Consider the following 20,913-nt stretch of genomic DNA (forward strand, 5'->3'; position numbering starts at 1 on the left):
ATATGGGTCAGGGGTGGGGGGGGGCAGTCAGGGGACAGGCAGCAGTTGGATAGGCATGGGAGTCCCGGGGATTTGTCAGGGGACAGGTAGTGGGGTGGGATCCTAGGGGGGAAGTTGGGGGTGGGGTCCTGCGGGGCAGTTGGGGCAGGGGTCCCGGGAGGGGGTGATCAGGGGACGGGAGCAGGGGGGTTGGATGGGTTGGGGTTTCTGTGGGGGGCAGTCGGAGGGAGTGGATGGGGGCTACCCTCCCTCCCCGTGGAGTGTCCTATTTTTTGAATGTTAAAATATGGTATCCCCACTCCAGTGCAGCTCTCCATTCACTGCAGCAGGAGGTCTCAGCTACCTCCCTCTCTCCCCCTTTCCTGTTGGTAGTGGCCAAGGGAATGCTGGGAAATGTAGTTCTTTCCCTGCTCCAGGGCTGGCTCTATAGGCAGGGAGCTAACCAAGGAACTACAGCTCCCAGGGCCCCCTGTTGGTTCTCAGCTCCCATGCTGGATCCCTGCTGCCCCTGCAAATAGGCTGCCCCAAGCACGTGCTTGCTTTGCTGGTGCCTAGAGCCGCCCCTGTTCATAGATCTTCTTCCAAAGGCTTTTGACCTGGTCAGCAGAAAGGTTGCTTTCCAATTGCTAGAGAGAATTGATTATCCCCCAGTCTGCAGCAGTCTGATTCAATCCTTCCATGATGGCATGAAGGCTACAGTCCACTGTGATGGTGATCAATCTGACAGCTTTGAAATCTGCAGTGATGTCAAACAGGGATGTGTTTTGGCATCAACACTCTTTGGTATATTTTTCTCTCTGCTGCTTTGTCATGCTTTCTTATCTAGCACCAAGAGTCAGATGGAAAACTCAACTTTGCTTGTCTAAGAGCAAACAGAGGAGCGACTTTGCAATAACTTTGTGCTTGTTTGTGACAAATTTGGACTAACCATCAATCTAAAGAAGACAATGATTATAGCACAAGGCGTGTTGACTACATCAGAAGTTCTAATAGGTAATGCCAAACTAGAAGTTGTGTACAAGTTCTGCTATGATCAACTACACTGCACAATTTATCTCTAGATGACTAGCTTAATTCTCGCATCAGAAAGGCCAACTGACCAAGCATATAATAGAAATGTATGGTTGAAATGACCTCAAGAAGTCATCAAATCCAGTCCCCTGCACTGGGGCAGGACCAAATAAACCCAGACCATCCCTGACAGGTGTTTGTCCAAACTATTTTTAAAAACCTTCAATGATGGGGATTCCACAGCCTTCATTGGAAGACTATTCCAGAGTTTAACTACCTTTATAGTTAGAAAGTTTGTCCTACTATCTCACCAAAATTTTTCTTGTTGCAAATTAATGCCATTACTTCTTGCCCTATCTTCAGAGGACATGGAGAATATGTGAGTGTGATGGGGTGGACGAGGCCCTGAGGCCCCCTGCTGGAGGCCTTGCCACACGCTGCCCCAGAAAAGGGCAGTAGAGAGGTCCTCCAAGCTGCCTAGAGTGGCTGATTCCCACACAGCCAATCAGGGCCCAGCAGGTCAGTATAAGAAGAGCTCCAGGGCCAGAGTGAGTGGATGGACAAAGGACATATTCAAAAATATCTCTTGAATAGAGAACTTGCGGATGCTCTGAGGCTACTGGGCTGACCTAGGCTCAAGTTGAAGGACATTTGAAAGGGAGACTTAAACTTTCAACATCAATACTGCAAGCTGAGAAGATGCAGCTAATAGGCTACCCTAGAGGGCTGCGCCAGGGAGTCAGAGGATGGTTAAGGGAGGGAAAGTGAAGAGAGCAAAAAGAAAAGCACAGTAGGCCTCAAGCACTAGTAGTGCACCAGCTTCATTCTCTGGCCCTGTGCCTTAGACCTGCATTATCTGGGGCAAGGACTATCACTCAAGAACTGGCTGCCTTAGCCACTCGTGCTGCTGCAGTGTGACCCCCAGTAACCAAATTGTATAGCCTTCTCCTGTGACTGCTTTGGTGTGGACATCAGAGTTTTCTGAGATGGACAGTTGCCATAATTAGGATTATCTGGTAATCTCTTGGTTATGACTATGAATTTCAGAAGTGACACAATGTACTGTGTAATTATTGACGTTGCTCAGTAATAAAGCCCACCAATCCTCCAGGGTGCCACTAGCATTCTAGGTGTACCGTGACTGGGAAGCAAGCACCACAGATGCTTCAGCAGCCAGGACTCATAGGTGCTAGCCCTGGTGGGGCCCAATAACCACACAGACACATGGCTAAGGGAAAGGGCATTTTACTAGGGATGGTGGGAAAGGTTGCAAATACCCTAGGTACAGAGGCTTAAATAGTTACAGTTCAAAGTGAGTAATAGTAATTCTTCTTTGGGTCCCTGGGGCAGGCCAATCGAGACTCAGGGCTGTTCAGGCCTAGTGCCTGGGGTGCCCTCTCCTGTCCAGCCTCTATAAAAGTAAGGGCCCCTCTGCCCTGACTCCCTGCCTGCCTGCAGCTGCTCCCCCATAAGTCCCATGCAGACCCACACCCAGCGGTAACATCTGGCAGTCACTCTCTTGTCTGTTCCACTCGCAGCTCTGCATGCCGTTCCTGCCTCCTGTTTGCCTCCAGCTCCTTGCTTGCAATGCAGCTGCTGGCTTGCCATGTAGCTGCTAGTCCCAATTCCCAAACAGAACCCAGCCACTTCCTGGTTCAGGATTGAAATGGCCTAGGAAAAGCGATGTTCATTGGGTAGGGGATTGATGGGAGTTGTAGTCCCCTGCTTAGCAGATCCCTCACAACTACTTGATTAAATGCCAGGTGCTGAAAAAATTGGATTCTGAAAGATGACAAATAGTAGAGCTGTGTGAATGTTCTCTGAAAATTTATTTTATTAATTTTACCCCTTTTTGTGTTGTCATATTTTTGGAGAAGAAACTTTTGATGTTTGTATACTTTTTGTTAACTGGTCAAAATTATCTGCATGATTTTGATTTCATGAGTTTGTTTTTCTAAACATATTTCAGTTTATGGATTTCACATGAACTGTTCTTGACTGATTCAAGTATTTACTCTTTGTGGTTCACTGTTTAAACTGTGACTGATCACTGGGGCCACAGGGTACTGTTTCCCCACCCAGTCCAGATTAATGACTTTGAAACCACAGAGCGCTTTCAAAATAAGCATGCAAATATACCTCATGTAAACACATTTCAATGAACAGTCACAATATTTTCTTTGTCCAACCATTATTTTTCTTTGATCAGGATAGCAAACAAGAGAACTGTCAATACTGCGAAAGTGAATTAATGGGAATTTTATTCCAATGAACACCAGCTCTAATAACCAGCTAAACTCTAATAATCAGGAAGCAGAGATTTTTGCATATTTGATTTAACTCTTCCAAAGTGAATAGCAGGCTATTCCCATCTGACTGGTTATTGCTATGCACAGAGTTCAGTAAAAATTTACTATCTACTTGGATATTTATTACACCAGTCTTTGACAGTATTGACCTTTTAGGAGGTGAACAATAGACATTGTTTGACTGGGCATTCAATCAGAAGTCAAGTTTAATTGTTGTATTCCACAGGGCTGCTTGGAAAACACCCCAAATTTTTTCCAATGGGGGAAAATCCCATAGTGATGAAAAATGGCAATTTGTCTGCAGAATGTTTTTTCCAGGCACAAAATGAAATTTCTTTTCATTTTTTTTTGAAACAACAAAAAAGTGTTGAAATAACTTTTGTTTGGTGTTGTCTTAAAATGTTTGTTTTTGAGAAACCAAAAAAATGTTGTTTTCCCAGTTTTGGATTTTCAGAGTTCATCGCCTCCTTTTTTTTACTCCCCCTCCTTTTCTACTAGACACTGGTTAAAATTAGAAAAGTGGGTGGAAACCCACTTTTTACATTATTTTTATTGTTTTCCAACTGGAAAAAGTTGGAAAACACAAAGACTGTTCCAGTTGGTGTAAAAGTGTGTGTGTGTGTGTGAGAGAGAGAGAGAGATGAAAAAGAAAAGGGAGTAGCAGAAACCACACCAAACATCCAAAAACTGAAAATGGAAAACCAAAATGTTTTTGTTTCCAAAAACCAATATGAAATGACATTTTAAGATGATATAAAAATTAATTTAGTTTCAAACTGTCAATTCAAATTTTCCGATGGGGAAAATTTAAAAACATGTTTAAATCAACATTTTTTCATGAGAGCATGTCAACTTTGATGAAACTACATTCTCTGATGGGGTAGAGGGTTACTTTTTCTTTTTTGGTTAACAAAATATTTCAATCAGCTCTAATATTCAGTGATAGAAGGGGCGGGGAAAGAATCTTTCAGGTATAGACAAGGAAGTAAAACAGTGTTCAGGTGAGAATCGAACTTTATCGTGATTGTAACAAGAATAACAAGATTGTTGGGAAGGACTAGATAGGAGACCAGTGCTTATATGGGCAAGGAAGGGAAGAGGCTAATATAAGGCTGTCTGACCAAATTCATGGAAAATTTTTGAGGAGAAAGGGTAGGTTTAACCTGGATTCTAAATTGAGGCCCCAGTTCATTCATGTTTAAAGCTAAGCATATTAGACCCAATAGGTCTGAATAAGGGTCTGAACAGGAATAGGCTTCAGCCCACGTTTAAGTCCTATTGAAATTAAGCATATATCTAAATGGTGTCCTGCATGGGTATTTTTCTTTGAATCAGGCCCTCAGTAGGGAGAGAGTGGAGGCATTTGAGGATGAAGATGCTACAGTTGTGCTTTTTGACAACGATGGCCATTCTCTGTCTAGCAAGTAAGGATACATTTTGGTCTATTTAGTAAATGCTCCAATAACACTTTTTGCCAAAATACCAAATTGTAATAACGTCAATATCCCCTGTCTGGGAAAGAAATGAAAAGTTCTATTAGAGATGCAAATTTCCAGAGAAGCCCTAGGGAAAGCACAGTTCATGATTCACTTGGGTTTCCCCATGACTGCAACATACAAAATATGAATGAGCCAAATGCAGGAACTTCTTGTTCTTGCTGTGGTGTAAATTCAATCTAACTCTGATCTGTATGTACAACAGCCTTGTCTGGCTCTGCTGCGGAGTCTGTTTACCCTGATTCTCACACAGCGTGGATATAGCAAATACTGCATCTCTCATCTCAAGAGTCACAGGTGTGGATGATGCAGTCGCTCCCACCCCTCCCAAGAAAACACAAGAAAATGCATCTGTAGAATTCATCGTTTTAAATGACCTGGGAAATGGTCCCTTTTTGCCTCTTTCTGGTGTATAAAGCGAGTCTGAAAGGTGTCTTATTTTTCTGTTTTGTTTGCTATGTGTTTGTTTAACCTGAGAGATATTGAGGAGAATTGTGAAACCCAAGGATTCAAAAATCCTTATACTTGCTTAAAAATCATGAAATTTAAAAGACAAACAAGCAACACATTTGAGGTTCTTTTTATATGCCTTCTGGAATTGGAAGTTGTAGGGTTCACATTTTCAATGTGGTTCCCCCTGCCCTCAGTAATTATGAGAACTTTTTTTTTTAAATGAAAGCTGAAATTTTCAAATAGTAACCTGATTTCAGCAGCTGGAGCTTTAAGAAAAACACCAAACACGGTGAGAACTGTAATAAAATAGAGGGAATTGTTAATGGTATATCCATCTTCCCTAGTTCTGCTCAAAGACTTCTTGGAGACCTAAAATGAATGGTGAGCTTTCCCAGAGCTTTGGCGATAGGAGGAGGGAGAGAAGAGAGTGTGTGTGTGTATTGGGAAATACAATATTTTTTTTTAAACACAGATCTTTCTCTACATTTTCTGGGGTGCAGAGTTAAATAGTAAAAATAAGACCTTAAATGGCCTGAATAAAAATCGCCTTTCCTCTCAGTTGATCAGGTTTCACTTGCATGATGTTTTTGATACCTACTAATTCTCCAGTCATCCAGAGTTTTTCAGGGGAAAGCAGGGCAGACAAGAGCTCATTTTCTAATAGGAAAAAAGAAGCTAGGACAAAAACTTTTGTTTTGGGAAGAGAAGAAAAACCTTTCAGGTCACCTTCATAGAGAAGCAAAAAAGGGACACAAACCCATATTTTCCCCCTTGCTGGTGATTTTTAATGTGTAGTGATTTTTTTGGACAGGAATATACTGCTTCAGACCACAGTCCATATTATTAATAATAATTATTTATTTGTATAACCATAGTGCCTAGGAGCACCAGTCATGGACCAGGATTCCATCATGCTAGATCCTGCACATACGCAGAACAACAAACAGTCCCCGCTCTAAAGAGCTAACAGTGACTAAAACCTGATGCTTCAGAAGAAGGTACGTACCTCACAATAGCCTTGTTTTGCAATATTATACATGCAGGGGGAAGGGGATGAGAGACCTTCCTCCCAAGCTCACCTGGCAATAGTTGGTAGATGGCTCTAGTTGGAGGACTTAGCATTTGTGTTGTCAGTATATAGTGATAATATATATCACAGTTAACTACCAGTGGTGTGTGAGGTGAAAATGTGGGCCTAACATGGGTGACACCATCCAGAAAGAGTGGGTTTCGGTATGGTTTTGGGGGGGGGGTTAATTGTGCAAATGAAAAAGTATAATTTAAAATGGATGTGCTTTTTCACGAATTGGTAATTCCAGTGCCTTTGCGTAATGTAAACATAAGGAAGTGATTCAAACACAAAGGTGACTGAAAATGAATGGATCCTTATGTGATATGACATCTTGACATTCAGCTTGGAAGATGATAGATCATTAAAGTACATGAGACATGATCTAATGCATAGGGCACTAGATTGGGACTTGGGAGACTTGAGCGTCATTTCTCTGCTCTGCCTGTGATCTTAGGGAAATCCCCCTCCTTTGGTTTCCACCTCTTTCCCCTCTCTCCCCCCCGCCCCATTTTTGTCTGTCTCACCTACTTAGATTGTGAGATCTTCAGGGCTGGAACTGTTTCTTACTACTGTGCTTGGCACAATGAGGGCCTGTGGCCTCTAAGTGCTACTGCAACATAAAAATAATAGAGGTGAAATTCTTGTTCTCTGCTTCGGAAAGGGCAATTTAATTGCATTAGTCAGTCTGGCAGAGGTACTTGCGTGCGATGAGGTTTACTGCTGTCAAAGTTTCCATTTCTGACCAGCGTCTGCTTCTCATTCATTTGGCAGGCTGTGAAGGTAGTACACGTTGAGCAAAAATGTCTCCAGATTCTCAGACGTTTTTGTGAAAATAACTTTAAAATAAAAGGAAATTGCCTTCAACTTCTAATTACTGTATTAGTACAAACACCCTCCCCCCTTTTAAGCATGGGGTTAGGCATGATTTCTTTACTGATGTATTTGATGTTACTAATTTTGAGAGTGTTTTTGAAGATAATCTACCTTTCCAGCTGTAGGCATATTTTTTTCCAGTCCTGATTTGATACAGAAAATGGAATAATTGATCTAGTCACTGAAGCAATGATAACATAAAATATCTGTTCTTTTGTCATCTGATATCACCTCTCACTCTGCCACATCCTCTTTAACTACTTCCTGGATCTCTCTCTCTCTCTGTTGTGTGCCTTCTTTCCAGTCATTTCCTATGACTGCAGCCTTCCATTTAGTCTAAACCAAGTGTCCTCTTTCAGACCCTTCCTTAACAGGTGGGCCTACTCCGAAAAGAGACATTGTAGGAAAATAAAGTGCTGTAGGGTCCCATTTTTTTTTTTTGTCTGTCTGTTGGGTCAGATGTGCTCAGTTTAAAAGTAGAAAAGTTTTCTCAAACTGCCAGCCCTGCAAACTCTGCCTGAGCTCTGAGAGTCAAGCTGGCTTCCTTACATTTCATGCATCATCACCAGTAATAAAGGATGTTGAGACAAAATTATGACACCTGTGAAATCAGAGGGCCTTCAAATGGTTTGCACAGATGCATCAGACTAGACAGCCATAAACAATTCCGTTGATGATCTAAAGTACGTATGGACTCCAGCTCACTTCCTGTGAACTGTGCCGGCTCTACAAGGCCTAGAGGACTAAAAACAATAAAAGCGTATCTCAGTCATTGAAGCCAGCAGTTAGAAAGTGCCTTTTTTATAGTCGCTATTCAGAGTAGAACATCACTTTAAAACTCATTTCTGGCCGAAGAAACATTGCTCTCCTCACTAGCTATGGCTTGGTTCCTCCCTGCTTTGCAACTATTGTCCCATGTATTTGTCTGATCACATGGTAAGGTGAGAGCTGGGACCCCATACAGAACTAAATATGTTTACAGTAGTTTATGAAAACTAAAGGATTATTTTTTTAGAAAAGGGGTGTGGAGTGATTCATACTTCTGTCATGGAGGTGGGGCTGTCCCTTTGGGAATCCCTGATATTTTCTTCCCCTCCTCCCACACTCCTTACATTTTGGCCATTAGTCTTGTGTCTAAGGATTCTCTTTGCCCCCCACCTTTACAAGCTTCTCTCTAGTACAGGGTAGGGAGCTGGGATGTCCTAAATGACAGCAACTTGGGTTCTGGAACAGGTCATGGGGAACAACTCCTCACTGTGATCTGAAAACGGTGTGCAATGAAATATCCAATACGACTGTCTAAGGATACCAGATTTTTTTGTTTTGTTACTCTAGTACTTGGTTGGAGAGTGTGTATGTATGTAAAAGCTTTCAGCCTGGTCAGTATTACTTACTCTCCTCTTTCCCTCTCTTCCAAAAGGCTGCTGCCAGGTAAGGTCCTCCAAACAATGTGTCAGAAATAACAAGCCTATCAAAAAATGACTCAACATTTCATCACGTTGCAAAGTTGGTTCTGCCAGTAACTCTGCCTCATGGTTTCATTTGTTCTCTTCTCATGCTATTTCAAGACAGCAAAGTCTGAGTAGTTGAGCTGAGTCATGGATGCTAAAGGGTTCCCCCAAGGCTAAATTATGTTTTGAGCGTGTTGAGCATGATATTCATCCATGCTCCTTGAGCCACTATTAAAATCAAAGTTGTTGGACACTCTGGAGAAGGTTGGGGGGAGGAGGTTCAAAAGTCTCCGCATTGGCAAAACTCTGCTTCCATTAGAAATCAATGGTTTACCTCACATGGACTTCAATGGGAGAGGCAGCAGAATTAGGCCAATGCCTTTTGAAAATCCCATCCATAATGTTTGCCTTGGTTTCGTAGCTTTCTAGCCACTCAGAAAACTCCTACACTAGATTCAGAAGTCTACTTGAACTGTGTTTGTTGCACGCCTACTTGCAAAATGAATATCCTGTGTCTTAACACTGAGTCGGATTCCTCCTGGGAAAGACTCGGATAAGGAGTATGGCTGAAGCCTACCTCTGTTTGCTGTAGATGTTCCTAACAGCTGTTAATACGGAGTGCAGTGCAACCACTGAAATATCTGAATTACACCACAAGGTTATCCCACAACTCCAAGACCATGAAATGGCAATGCCTTCTAGGAAACTTCTAAGTGACACACGTCACCTGTTGACTCGTAGCAGCTGTTCACTAGCAGCCCTTTTTGACGTGCAAAGCAAGGGTAAACAAAAGGTACCCTTCATTACTGGTGTAGCAGAATGGCCTTAGAGTTTGTTAAACAATTCATGTCTGATAGTTTTTTCAAGGTCTTGACTCCCATATTATTGCTAGAGGACTCTCAGTAGGCTTGTGACATTCCAAGAGGCTGCACTCTGAGTTCCATCTTTCCCACCTTTCAGTAGAGAGGAGATGGGTTAGTCAAACAGTTTAAGATTCTCTTGTGGAAACCTGTTTAAACTGAGCAAGTGATTGGGCAAAAAGCTCTCTTTAAAAAAAAAAAGGGTCAGTCTCTCTCTCTCTCTCTGTCTCTCTAGATGCTGATCACCAAAACCCCTTTCCATTCAGCTGAGGGCTGAGAAAGCTACAGTTCAGGATTCTCCTTAATCTGTATTCTCCCCCCCAACACCCATCTCTGGTCCTCCATCAAATCTTTAGGAAGAGCAGCCCTATGTGGATTTCTGTATGCATCATAAAGAAGCAAGGAAAAGATATGATTGTTCCTTTCCCCCCACACTTTTTCTTTATAGTTCACCTGCTATAAGCCAATAATCTACAATAAATGGTAGCAGACGTGACTTTCTGTTCACACAGCGGTGTTCCAACACAGGAGTAAAATGTCAAGCTCTGCCTTCCCTAAGGCCTAGTCTACATTCAAAAGCTTTACTGTTAGAACTGTTTTGGTTGGGAGGGTATGTGTGTGTTTTTAACTAAGATAGTTATATTAGTACAAGCCTAAGTGTAGATGCAATTTTACTTATATAAACGTGACTTGTACAGATCTAGTTATTCCCCATTCCATGTGGGACCAGCTATATTGATGTAAATCTGCTTTGGAAGAACCTCTCAAAGTTTACAGATTTAGTTCAGATAAAATAGCAAGAAAATACAGCCTGTTAGAGGAATCTATGGACTTTCTTCCATTCTTTGCCTCTTCTGGGGATTGTTAGAGGTAGAGGGGTGGCGAATAGCAGTTGGGAGGGAAGGGGAATTTGTTAGGAAGGATTGTGAGTGGATGTTTGGGACTTGGTGAGGAAGCAGCAAGGAGGGAGACAGATAGATAGAAAACTAGTGGACATGGATAGGGAAGGATTACATCTGGTGCTGTATTTTATCCAAATAGTTACACATCTTCGAAATATTCCGTTTCCCTCCCCCCTTCCCCCCCCTTCCGAACTGTGTTCAGAACTTGAAGGTTGATTTTTTTTCCGGTTTAAAAAGTGTACCAGTCTGCCCATCCCTAGTTAAGTCAACAAAAGTACCAAATTTCCCTATTAATAAAGGTCACAGTTCCAGCTGGAAACTTTTTGCAATACTTGATGACTTTCACAGTTTAGCCCCGTGATCTGCAATCCAAAGTTTAGGAAATTCAAGATTAGATGGTTGTGCAGAAAGCAAGTGATAATGATAAGTTGGGAAAGGTGAGGAATGGAAATGGGACATTAGCAACTGAAGCACCTGCTTATCAGTGTCTGAAGAGCTCAGTTATAACACTGAAAGGTGTCCTGACAAAGGCAAGAGCTAAAGTGTCTCCACTCAGTCTTCATCATCCAGTGTTATGTGACCTGACATAAGTAAAAATGGATGTGACTCAAGCCTATAACCTGTGTGAACTCTAAACACATCTTTCAAATAGAAACTAGTAGTTAAAACTAAACTTCTGGCAATGACAATCATTTAGGTTAGTGCTAAAGATGGGATAGAATCAGAACTGTGGCGCCAAATAACTCTGTGCTTTCAGAAAGCTTAGGTTTGGATCTAGATCTGGAGCCAAATTTTACAGCATAAGCCTAAATCTAATTATGGCTAGTCTTGAAAGGATTAGATTTGTCGACAGATGCTGGTAATCTTCTATTTTCCCTTCCATCAGACTTGGGAGTGCAGGTTTTTTTTTTTAATACAATATGCAATTCACATATGGAACTCATTACCTCAAGATATTGCTGAGCCCAAGAACTTAGTAACATTTTAAAAAGGAGTAGACATTTATATAGCTAATGAGAACATCCCCACTTACATTAGACAGAAAACAATATTTTAGAAGGAATGCAAATCTTCATGCTTCATTGCATAAGAACACCACTAACTGCCTGGAGTTAGGAAGAAACTTTTCCTATAACACTTTCCATTATATGGTTTCTTCTACCTTCCTCTGACGCATTTGTTGTGGGTTACCATTTAGAGACCGTAGAGCAGGGGTGGGCAAAGTATGGCTTGGGGGCTGCATCCGGCTCTTCAGACGTTTTAATCCGGCCCTCAAGCTCCCGCCGGGGAGCAGGGTCTGGGGCTTGCCCCACTCTGGCGTTCCAGCCGGGAAGCGGGGTCGGGGGTTGGCCCCACTCTGCGCATGCCATGGCTCTGCCCAACTCCCAGAAGCAGCAGCATGTCCCCCCTCTGGTTCCTACGCGTAGGGGCAGCCAGGGGGCTCCAAACGCTACCCATGGCCCAAGTGCAACCCCCGCAGCGCCTGTTGGCCAGGAACCATGGCCAATGGGAGCTGCAGGGGCGGTGCCTGCAGACGGGACAATGCGCAGAGCAGCCTGGCCGCACATCCGCGTAGGAGCCGGAGGGGGGACATGCCGCTGCTTCCGGGAGCTGCTTGAGATAAGCACTGCCTGGAGCCTGCCCCCCTTCCGGGCGCCAAGCCCCTGCCCCGATCACTCTCCCACCCTCCAAACCCCTCGGTTCCAGCCTGGAGCACCCTCCTGCACCCCCAACTCCTCATCCTCAGCCCCACCGAAGAGCCCGCACCCCCAGCTGGAGCCCTCATCCCCCTCACCCCTACCCCAGCCCAGAGCCCCGTCCTGCACCCTGAACTCCTAATTTCTGGCCCCACCCCAGAGCCTGCACCCCTCCCACACCCCAACCCCCAATTTTGTGAGCATTCATGGCCCGCCATACGATTTCCATACCCAGATGTGGCCCTCGGGCCAAAAAGTTTGCCCACCCTTGCTGTAGAGGAGCCATTGGTCTGATGTGGTGTGGCAATTTCTCTTTTGTGAATAATGAGAATAAAGTTGGGCCTCTAGCACTTGCAACAAAATAACGATCTAGCAAATTTATTGGCAAATGGCAGGAAGGGTTGGGAGCGACGAGCTATAGGGCACCCACAACACATCAGGCTCAGTAATTACTTTGTCTAGACAGTCACACCCCTTTGGTCAACCGGGCCTTAATAGGGACCATGTACGAGACAGCAGAGTGAAGTGAGAAATGACAGATAAGTCAAAAGCATGCCTAAGGTGTCTCTCTCTTCCCCCCCACCCCAACCCTTCCTTTTTTCACTTCTACCTTCTCTAGAACAGATGTTAAGTTTAAAAAAAAAAAAAAAAAGTCAAATGTTCCTAACCAACTTTTAAATGCTTACTGGTAACAGTACCTTGTGGCAAATTTGCCCTTGTTTGCCTCGTACAGAGGACGCATTGGGTGTTTTGTTGGTTCTTTTCAAATTTTTTATATCCCTCCTCTACCCCCCCCCCCCCAGGTTAAACTTTTTTTTGGTCTAACCAATTGCTCATTCTTTGCTTTTAATTCCCTTTGGGAACTTTTTCCTCTCATGACACTTCCTCTTCCCAGAGTTCTCCACACTCTCCCCTTCACTAGCTCCCTTCCCCTCAACTTCACTCCCAGTTAAGAAAAGGACCGTTACAAACTGCATCTATCTGTGTGGAAAATGAATTTTCCCCGGAGTGACCTTAACCTTAGAGACCAAGCAGAGAAAATACAAAAGTAAAGTCATCCTGAGAGAGCACAGAGGGGTGTGTCTGGGCTCCTCTGATAACCTGAACTGAACAAGAAATGGCTACTTGTCCTTGTCCTGCCCGGCCCCCGAGCTCCTGGCCTGGGAGGCTCGCCCCCGGCCTCTCCCCTGCTGTTCCCCCTCCCCCCGCAGCCTCAGCTCCTTTGCTCCGCTGCTGGCACAATGCTCTGGGCAGCGGGGCTGCGAGCTCCTGGGGCAGCGCAGCTGCAGAGCCCGGCCTGACCCAGTCTCTGTGCTGCGCAGTGGCGGTGGCAGTGGCAGCGTGGCCCGGTGCTCCAGGCAGCGCGGTAGGGGGGCAGGAGAGTTTGGGGTGGTGGTCAGGGAGCGGGAGTGTGGGTGGTGGTCTGGGGGGAACAGGAGGTTGAATGGGGGCAGGGGTCCTGGGGGGGGCAGTCAGGAAGGAGGGGGGTTGGATGGGGTGCTAGGGGGCAGTCGGGGCAGGAGTTCTGGGGGCAGTCAGGGGACAGGGAGAGGGGGTGGTTGGATGGGGCAGGGGTCCCGGGGGGGAAATCAGGAATGAGAGGAGGGGTTGGATGGGGCGGCGGGGGTCCGGGGGCGGTCAGGGGACAGGGAGTGGGGTGTGTGTGGATGGGGCAGGGGTCCCAGAGGGGCCGTCAGGGAACAGGGGGGTTGGATGGGGCTGGAGTCCCCGGGGGGGGGGGAGATTGGGACACAGATAGGAGGTGGGGGCTGGGCCATGACCGGCTCTCCATACAATTTACAAAACCCGATGCGGCCCTCGAGCCAAAAAGTTTGCCTGCCCCTGTTCTAGACTAATACATGTAGCCTTACTTCAACAGCCAGCTTTACATATATACACAGACTAATGTATTATCCTAATACATATATCTCATGCAATGTATTTTCCAAATAAAACAAGTTATTTTTATATATTTGAATGATACAAAAGTAGGGTGAAAATCGGGGGGGGAAATACTTTTTGTAAAACCTGGGATTTTTTTCAGTAAAAGTTGGTTTAAACTGAAAATGAAGGGGCTGAACTATATGATAATTGAATATTTGGGTTATCCATATAAATTAGGTCTAGCAAAGAAATTTAGACTCTCCATTGACAACACAAACATCTGGAAACTGAAAAGTTTGGATTCAGAAATGGTCTGTGGTGCCTCATAGGAGCTGTAATGCTCCCATTCTCCTCTATGGGCTGGATTCCCCAGGAGACTGTGTCTCTTATGATGCACCATAGACAAGTTCTCCCATCATGTGCCGCAGGAGCTAAGAAAGAGAGAAGATCATGGTGCCTCATGGAAGATATAGTTTGGGTGCTTCCATTCTCTCCCATAGGCTAGACCTCTGACCAAACTACATCTCTCATGATGCGCTACAGTGGTATTTCCAAATCAAAACCTTCTGTTTTCAGATAAAAATTTGTGTTTTGATATTTTCTGACAATCTAAATTTTCTTTTTGGGGGGGGGGGGGGGGGAAGAAGGAATTTTCTGACCAGCTACTTTATCAATATCCAGTCTCTTTTTGAATCTAGCTAAGTTTTTGCCCTCAGCAACACCTTATGGCAATCAATTCCAGTGCACTAAAATGCTCAAATTCTTTAGACCACTTCTCATTCTACACTCCATAGTGTGTGTGTTGTTCTTTAATACCCGAAATGCTTTGGAAGATACTTGATTAATTATTAGAGTTTTTAACTGTTCATTACCTCAATTGAGGGACACTTTTCATAACTCCCTTTCATCACTTATGTAGACACGCATGCCTGTGCAAAGTGAATCTAAAACACTCCAAGAGTGGAAGGTTGCAAGATTGGATCCTGCTGGTGCAAGTGAGTAGAGAATTTGGATTTGGTAGCATTTTGTATTTACTTGGCACACATGTAAATGGCTTGCATTGGGCTAGAGACATTTCCATTTTTTGTGGAGTAGAAGACAAAATTTCATTTTTTAAATTGGTCTAAAATTTCACCTTTTTTATGTATTTCTTATAAAAAGTGTAACTTGAAAAATAGGAATTCATTATGTGGTCTCCTTGCAGAAGGCTTAAGGTCTTGTAAAATACAAAGAGGAGCATTATATGATGGCCACTATGCCATGGCAGGATTGACTGGGACTATATGACTGAATAGGTCTTTTCTGTTTCTAGCTTCTGAAGTAACAAGTAGTTTGGCATGGCTGTCCAATGGTGGCAATAAAGAGCTTGAGGCCATCCTTTCTGGATTCATGCATCTCAGGATGCTAGAGGCTGGTGGCCTTGTTGAAAGGAAGATTTAAGCCCTTGATTTTAGTGGAAATTCCAGTTGGCAACGAGGTTTGGGAACAGAACACTTAGAGTGCTTTTGGGCAAGAGGTTTTGCAAGAGGAACCAGCCCAAGGAAGATATACATCCTTCATAGCTACAAAGCTTGTACTGTGTGATAGCTGCTGCTTATGTGTAGAGAATAGCAACAAATCTGTGGTCCAAAATAAAGCGGATGTGCCAGGAGTGAGCCTGGAAACACTAAGAGGTTTGGAGAACCTTTTGGAAGTTCAAAATATGTTGGCTGCTCTTTGGTTTAGAAATCAGGCTGGAGACCTCATGAGAGAGAAATGCTGCAAGGATGCCAATATATTTGGAAACAATCCTGCAACACTTGCTAGCACAGATGGTCAACTCCATGGGACTGCTAATGTGAGTAAGGAGTGCTTGTGTGACTTAGGAACTGCCTAGTTACAGCCTGAAGTGGAAGTGCAGAGATGTGTGGAAATAAACATAAATTATATTTATATCAAGCATCCCTCCTCCACCCCAAATGCCATAAAGATTCCATTTCAGTTCATAGTTTGGGCCTGTTCTTGTCATCTCCAACGTGGTTCACCTATCCTTAAGCTGCAATGCACACACTTTGACCAGCCTAAACTCCCAGTAATTCCCCTCAGGTGAAATGTTATCTGGAGCTGCCTGCATCTAAGCAGAGGCACCGTTTCCCTCTTGAGTAGGAGACAGTGGTGAGATCTTTAGCTTTCAGTGATGAGGGCGCAACTGCCCCATCTAGAACTGCCATGATTAAAGAGGAGCTGTGTGTGGCCCAAAAGGCTGTCTCTTTAATCAACAGAAGTTGGCCCCATAAAAGATATATTTCCTCCCTCACCTTGTCTCTCATGATTAAATTTTGATGCACTTGTTAGTGCAGAGGATGGAAGAACTGCGGAAGTACTGAGCCAGCTGAAAAGAGAATTAGTGTATTCCAGACCCCCAGAAGAAATTGTCTGAATCATTCTGTTTGCACTACGTAAGAAAGTGTACCACTCTGAATTCCGGATGATCACATCTTCTTTATTACTGGAGCCACTTTAGTCATGTGATTCACCACCCCCCCACCCCCCGGCACTTCCTGAAATGGGAGGTTAACTTCTTTCTCTTTTGTTTGTCAGTTCTGCTGCCATCTCTTCTGTAAAGTTACATTTGCTTTCAGCCAGTTTAATCAACAAGGCCCTAAAAACAAATCCCACTTCTCCCACTGACCAGTGCTAGTATCAGTGAGGTTGTGTTTTGTGTGTGTGTGGTGTTGTAAATTTCCCAAATCTTAAAAAAAAAAAAATCCAACAAATCCAATGCAATCTAATCTGTGTGCATATGACTCAACACAATGTGTTCTGCTGTCTAGTCAAGCATCAGTCCTTTTATGGATAATATAAACTATTTTATAAACTGCTTTTTTCTTTATCAGTCCTGCTGCTGGCATCTCTTGCGTACTTCTGTAGAGGTCACTGAGTATTGACACCAGGCACGTGACAGACACTTTCATGATAGGCCAGTGCATTTGAGATTGATTCTATGGGCTGAACTAGCTGATGTACTTACTGATTGTTTAATGATGATGTAAATAGTGGAGTCCAATTTCATTCCTACGTGTCAGCTCCCAGGGAAGAATTACTTGCTCTTTTTTTCTTTTATATATGCTTGAGGCAGAAGGGGATGACCATTCCCAAGGCTCTGATGCTCATGCCAGAGATGGGGGTTATCACTGAGGCATGTGTATTACATACATTTTCTCCTGTTCTTCCTGTTGAAGTAAATTTTCTCTTCCCTGGGTCTTGAGTTATGGTTTCCCGTGTGTGTGTGTGTGTGTGTGTGTCTCTCTCTCTCTCTCCTCTTTTTTTTTCTTTTTTTTGGTCCTTTTTTAATGTATATTTAAATATTGTCTTTGGGACCTACCTAAATGCTGTTGCCCACTGGCTTACTCTATTCTCTTTCCTTATTATCCTGAACTCAGTTAAACTCATGCTCATGGGCTCAAGGATTCCACTTTAGCTCCAAGTACCTGTCTAATCCATTTACAGTAGACAGGCAGTCCAAAATTGCCTTTTAACTGTGTGTTCAGTGTATTGAACCAGAATGTTACCTACCAGAGCATTCACGAAGTTCCTGGATAATGCTATAAATGTTACTACCCAATAGCTGTCTCTAATTAAAATCTGCCATTAGCACCATATCTTAGGACTTTTGATCTCTTTTACAAATGCTTTCATTTAACTTCCCCTCTGATCTGGGGCATGTATAAATGCCAGCTGTCATTATTACTCAATGATCAAAGCATAAAATACAGCCTGGGGATCAAATGCTGATTGGAAAGAGCAGATAATTCTCAACTGCAACCCTGGCCACTTATCCAATGCAATCCTGTAACCCTGAGCAAATCACTTAACCACTCTACTTCAGTTTCCCCATATGTCATGTATGATAATGATACATGCGTACTGAGAAGTTTAAAAAGATGCTGTTAACGTAAAAAACACCCTTCTGTCTGCAACATTATAACAATGGTGTGTAATAAATTAACACCTATGATTAGTGTAACTGAAAGTCTATAGAAAATATTTTTCTGTTTGTATATTTGAGAGCATTTTGTGTATTGTTAGTGTCACTCTTTCCCCTGTAGGGTTAGTTGTTTTGTTGGGGTCATTCATTCAGCAAGAGGAGAGACAAACACTGGGGCCCAGATCCACAAAGGTACTTAGGAGCCTAAGTCTTGTGTTTAGGAACCTACATCCTAGTTTTGGCTTTGCAATCCACAAAACTCCCGCCAAACCCTGTAGGTGCCTAAACTCACTTGGCACCTAAGTTTTCAGGGAAAACTTTCTTTGGCAACTAAATTTCTGCCTCTCAGAATGTGCACTGCTTCCTCCCTCTTGGTGTGATTAAATAATGAAAGTGGTTGGTGGAGGGGGACTGGACTGGGGTTTCCCATCTCTCACGTTTCAGAGTCATATTTTCTCTCATGCTCATACTCACACACAATTCATTAGAAATAGCTTTCTCTTTCACTTTTCCACTGGGAAAAATACTTAAATAGTCATTGGGCCAGAGAGAGAGAGACAGACAGACAGACAGAGAGTGAAAATTACTTTGTAGTTCAATGTTTTGAAGCAGTGGTGGAGGCTTCATCCAGGGCAAGTTATCAGTCACTTTGACTTTGCAGACGATATTGTAATGCTACAAGGAATACAACAAAGAAGCAATAACTAACCTATACTCACCAGCTAGAGAACTGGGATTAAAAATAAATGAACAAAAGACCAAACTAATGGTAACATCAAAAATCAAGAAACAGGCTAAAGTAGTCATTAACAGTGTAGACATCAACCAAGTAGACAGTTTCTGCTACTTGGATTCCATCATAATAGATGACAACTGCAATGAAGATGACACTGACCAGGGGATAGTTACTGCCAGCAGAATGTTCATATGCCTGAATAAAATGTTTGGAACCCTAAATCAGTGTCCATGACAACTAAACCAGATTATTCACAATGTTCACTTTAACCACACTTCTATGTGGTTGTGAAATGTGGGTACTGACAAAGTAGCTGGTGCAAAAGCCACAAATGTTTGAAATGAGGTGCCTGTGCTGTATCCTAGGTGTGATGACAGAATAAGAAACAACAGCTGTAGAAGACTGAACAGTGCGGTCATTAAAAGGTGTTAACTATAATGATTTGATCACATGGCTAGCATGACCTCCTACTGACTCCCTGAAACTGTTCTCTATGGATGAGTGCATGGAGAGAGTGGCATAACATAGTACACCTCTACCCCAATAGAACGCTGTCCTCGGGAGCCAAAAAATCTTACCGCATTTTAGGTGAAACCTCGTTATATTGAACTTGCTTTGATCCGCCGGAGTGTGCAGCCTCTCCCCCCTCTCCCCCCCGGAGCACTGCTTTACTGCGTTATATCCAAATTCATGTTCTATCGGGTCGCGTTAAATCGGGGTAGAGGTGTATATAAAACCATCTAGGCAATGCCCCAAGAGGTTCAAATGGGGCCTCAAAACAGACATTGCTGGGACTTGTTCATAACCTTGACCCTACCCTACCTTGGTGTTGGAAAAGGGAGATGGTGAATGCTCTGGGCCATAATGTAACCCCTGCTGGTAAACTTTCATAGGAGCCTCCTGCTGGCATTAACGTTGTCCCGTCTGCTAAGCAAGTGGCTCAGCAGGCACAAGGATGTTTAATTTCCATCTCTCTGTGGCTGCTGTAGTGAATCTGGCTCCAATCCATCAAAACTACTAAGTATGTGCCTAACCTGGAGCGTGTGAGTTGTCCTATTGTCTTTAATGAGACTACTTCATGGGCTTAATTAGGCATATAGTTAAGTGCTTTGCTGAATCAGGGCTTCTGTCTCTACAGCTGTAATAGCCTCTGTGCTTGAGGTTAGAACGTGGATGACTTCAGCCATTCCTAGTATGATAAACTTAACCTCTGTCCTACAGAAAACTAGAGTAGGGCAATCTGTTGGCGGGTTGTTGTTGAAACACAGAAAGAATGCAGACAGGCTTGATCTGAATGTCAGCAGTCCTGTCACTCACCCCAGCTTGCGTGCGTGTGTGCATGAATGCAGCATTTATTACTCTATTTTGTAATACTCCTTGCACCCCTGTTGTTGGACCAACCTGACTGTAAGATTGTAACCTGGAGTTAAAAAAACAAAACAAAAAACCAAGATAATTTAAGGTTGGCCAAATCAATTCAAAATATAGTCGTTCACCATTTCTATTTTCTATAATAATGAACAGTGAAAACAAATACAGTATTGAAATGATTGACCTGCTATATAGTAGAACACAGCTCTTCTTCCCTCCTCCCCCCCCCACCCCGAACCTTCCAAAACAGCACAAAATATTTGGGGCTTGATCCTGCTGAGCACTCTGGCCCTCAGCCGCAGGGCACTTAAGCACATAGTTAAAGTTAAGCACAGGAATAATCCCATTTGAAATCCAGGAGACTGCTCACATGCTTAAATACTTTGCTGGGTTATGGTAATAGCTACCATTTGACAGGATTGAGCCCTCAGGGCTCCATTAGGGCTGCTCTGCATGAAGGTGCTACACAGAGAGAAGGTACAAGTAGCTCTTCCCAGTGCTTGTCCTCCTGGAGAAACAAAAGGGTGGTATCCAGAGGGAGCCTATCTGGGCAGGATTGGGTGTAGCTCCACTCCTAAACCATGTTGTAAATGGTGCTCATTTTCCCTCCACACTGTACTTCATTGCCTCTTGCAGCTGTAGCTTGCCTATTGATACAAGTACCTGTCAGTCTATTCTGGGTTAGCTAATAATATTGGTGTCTGCCGTGTATTTTGCAGTGTAAAATGCCTGAGTGTGTGACTCTTCCATCATTCTCCCTCATGTCTCAAATAAAAAGGTACCTCAGACTAGATCCCCATGTCTTGTTTCACATGACACTGGTCATAGCTA

The sequence above is a fragment of the Trachemys scripta genome, chromosome 1 (genome assembly GCF_013100865.1).
Source record: "Trachemys scripta elegans isolate TJP31775 chromosome 1, CAS_Tse_1.0, whole genome shotgun sequence".
In the NCBI taxonomy this organism is placed as follows: domain Eukaryota; kingdom Metazoa; phylum Chordata; order Testudines; family Emydidae; genus Trachemys; species Trachemys scripta.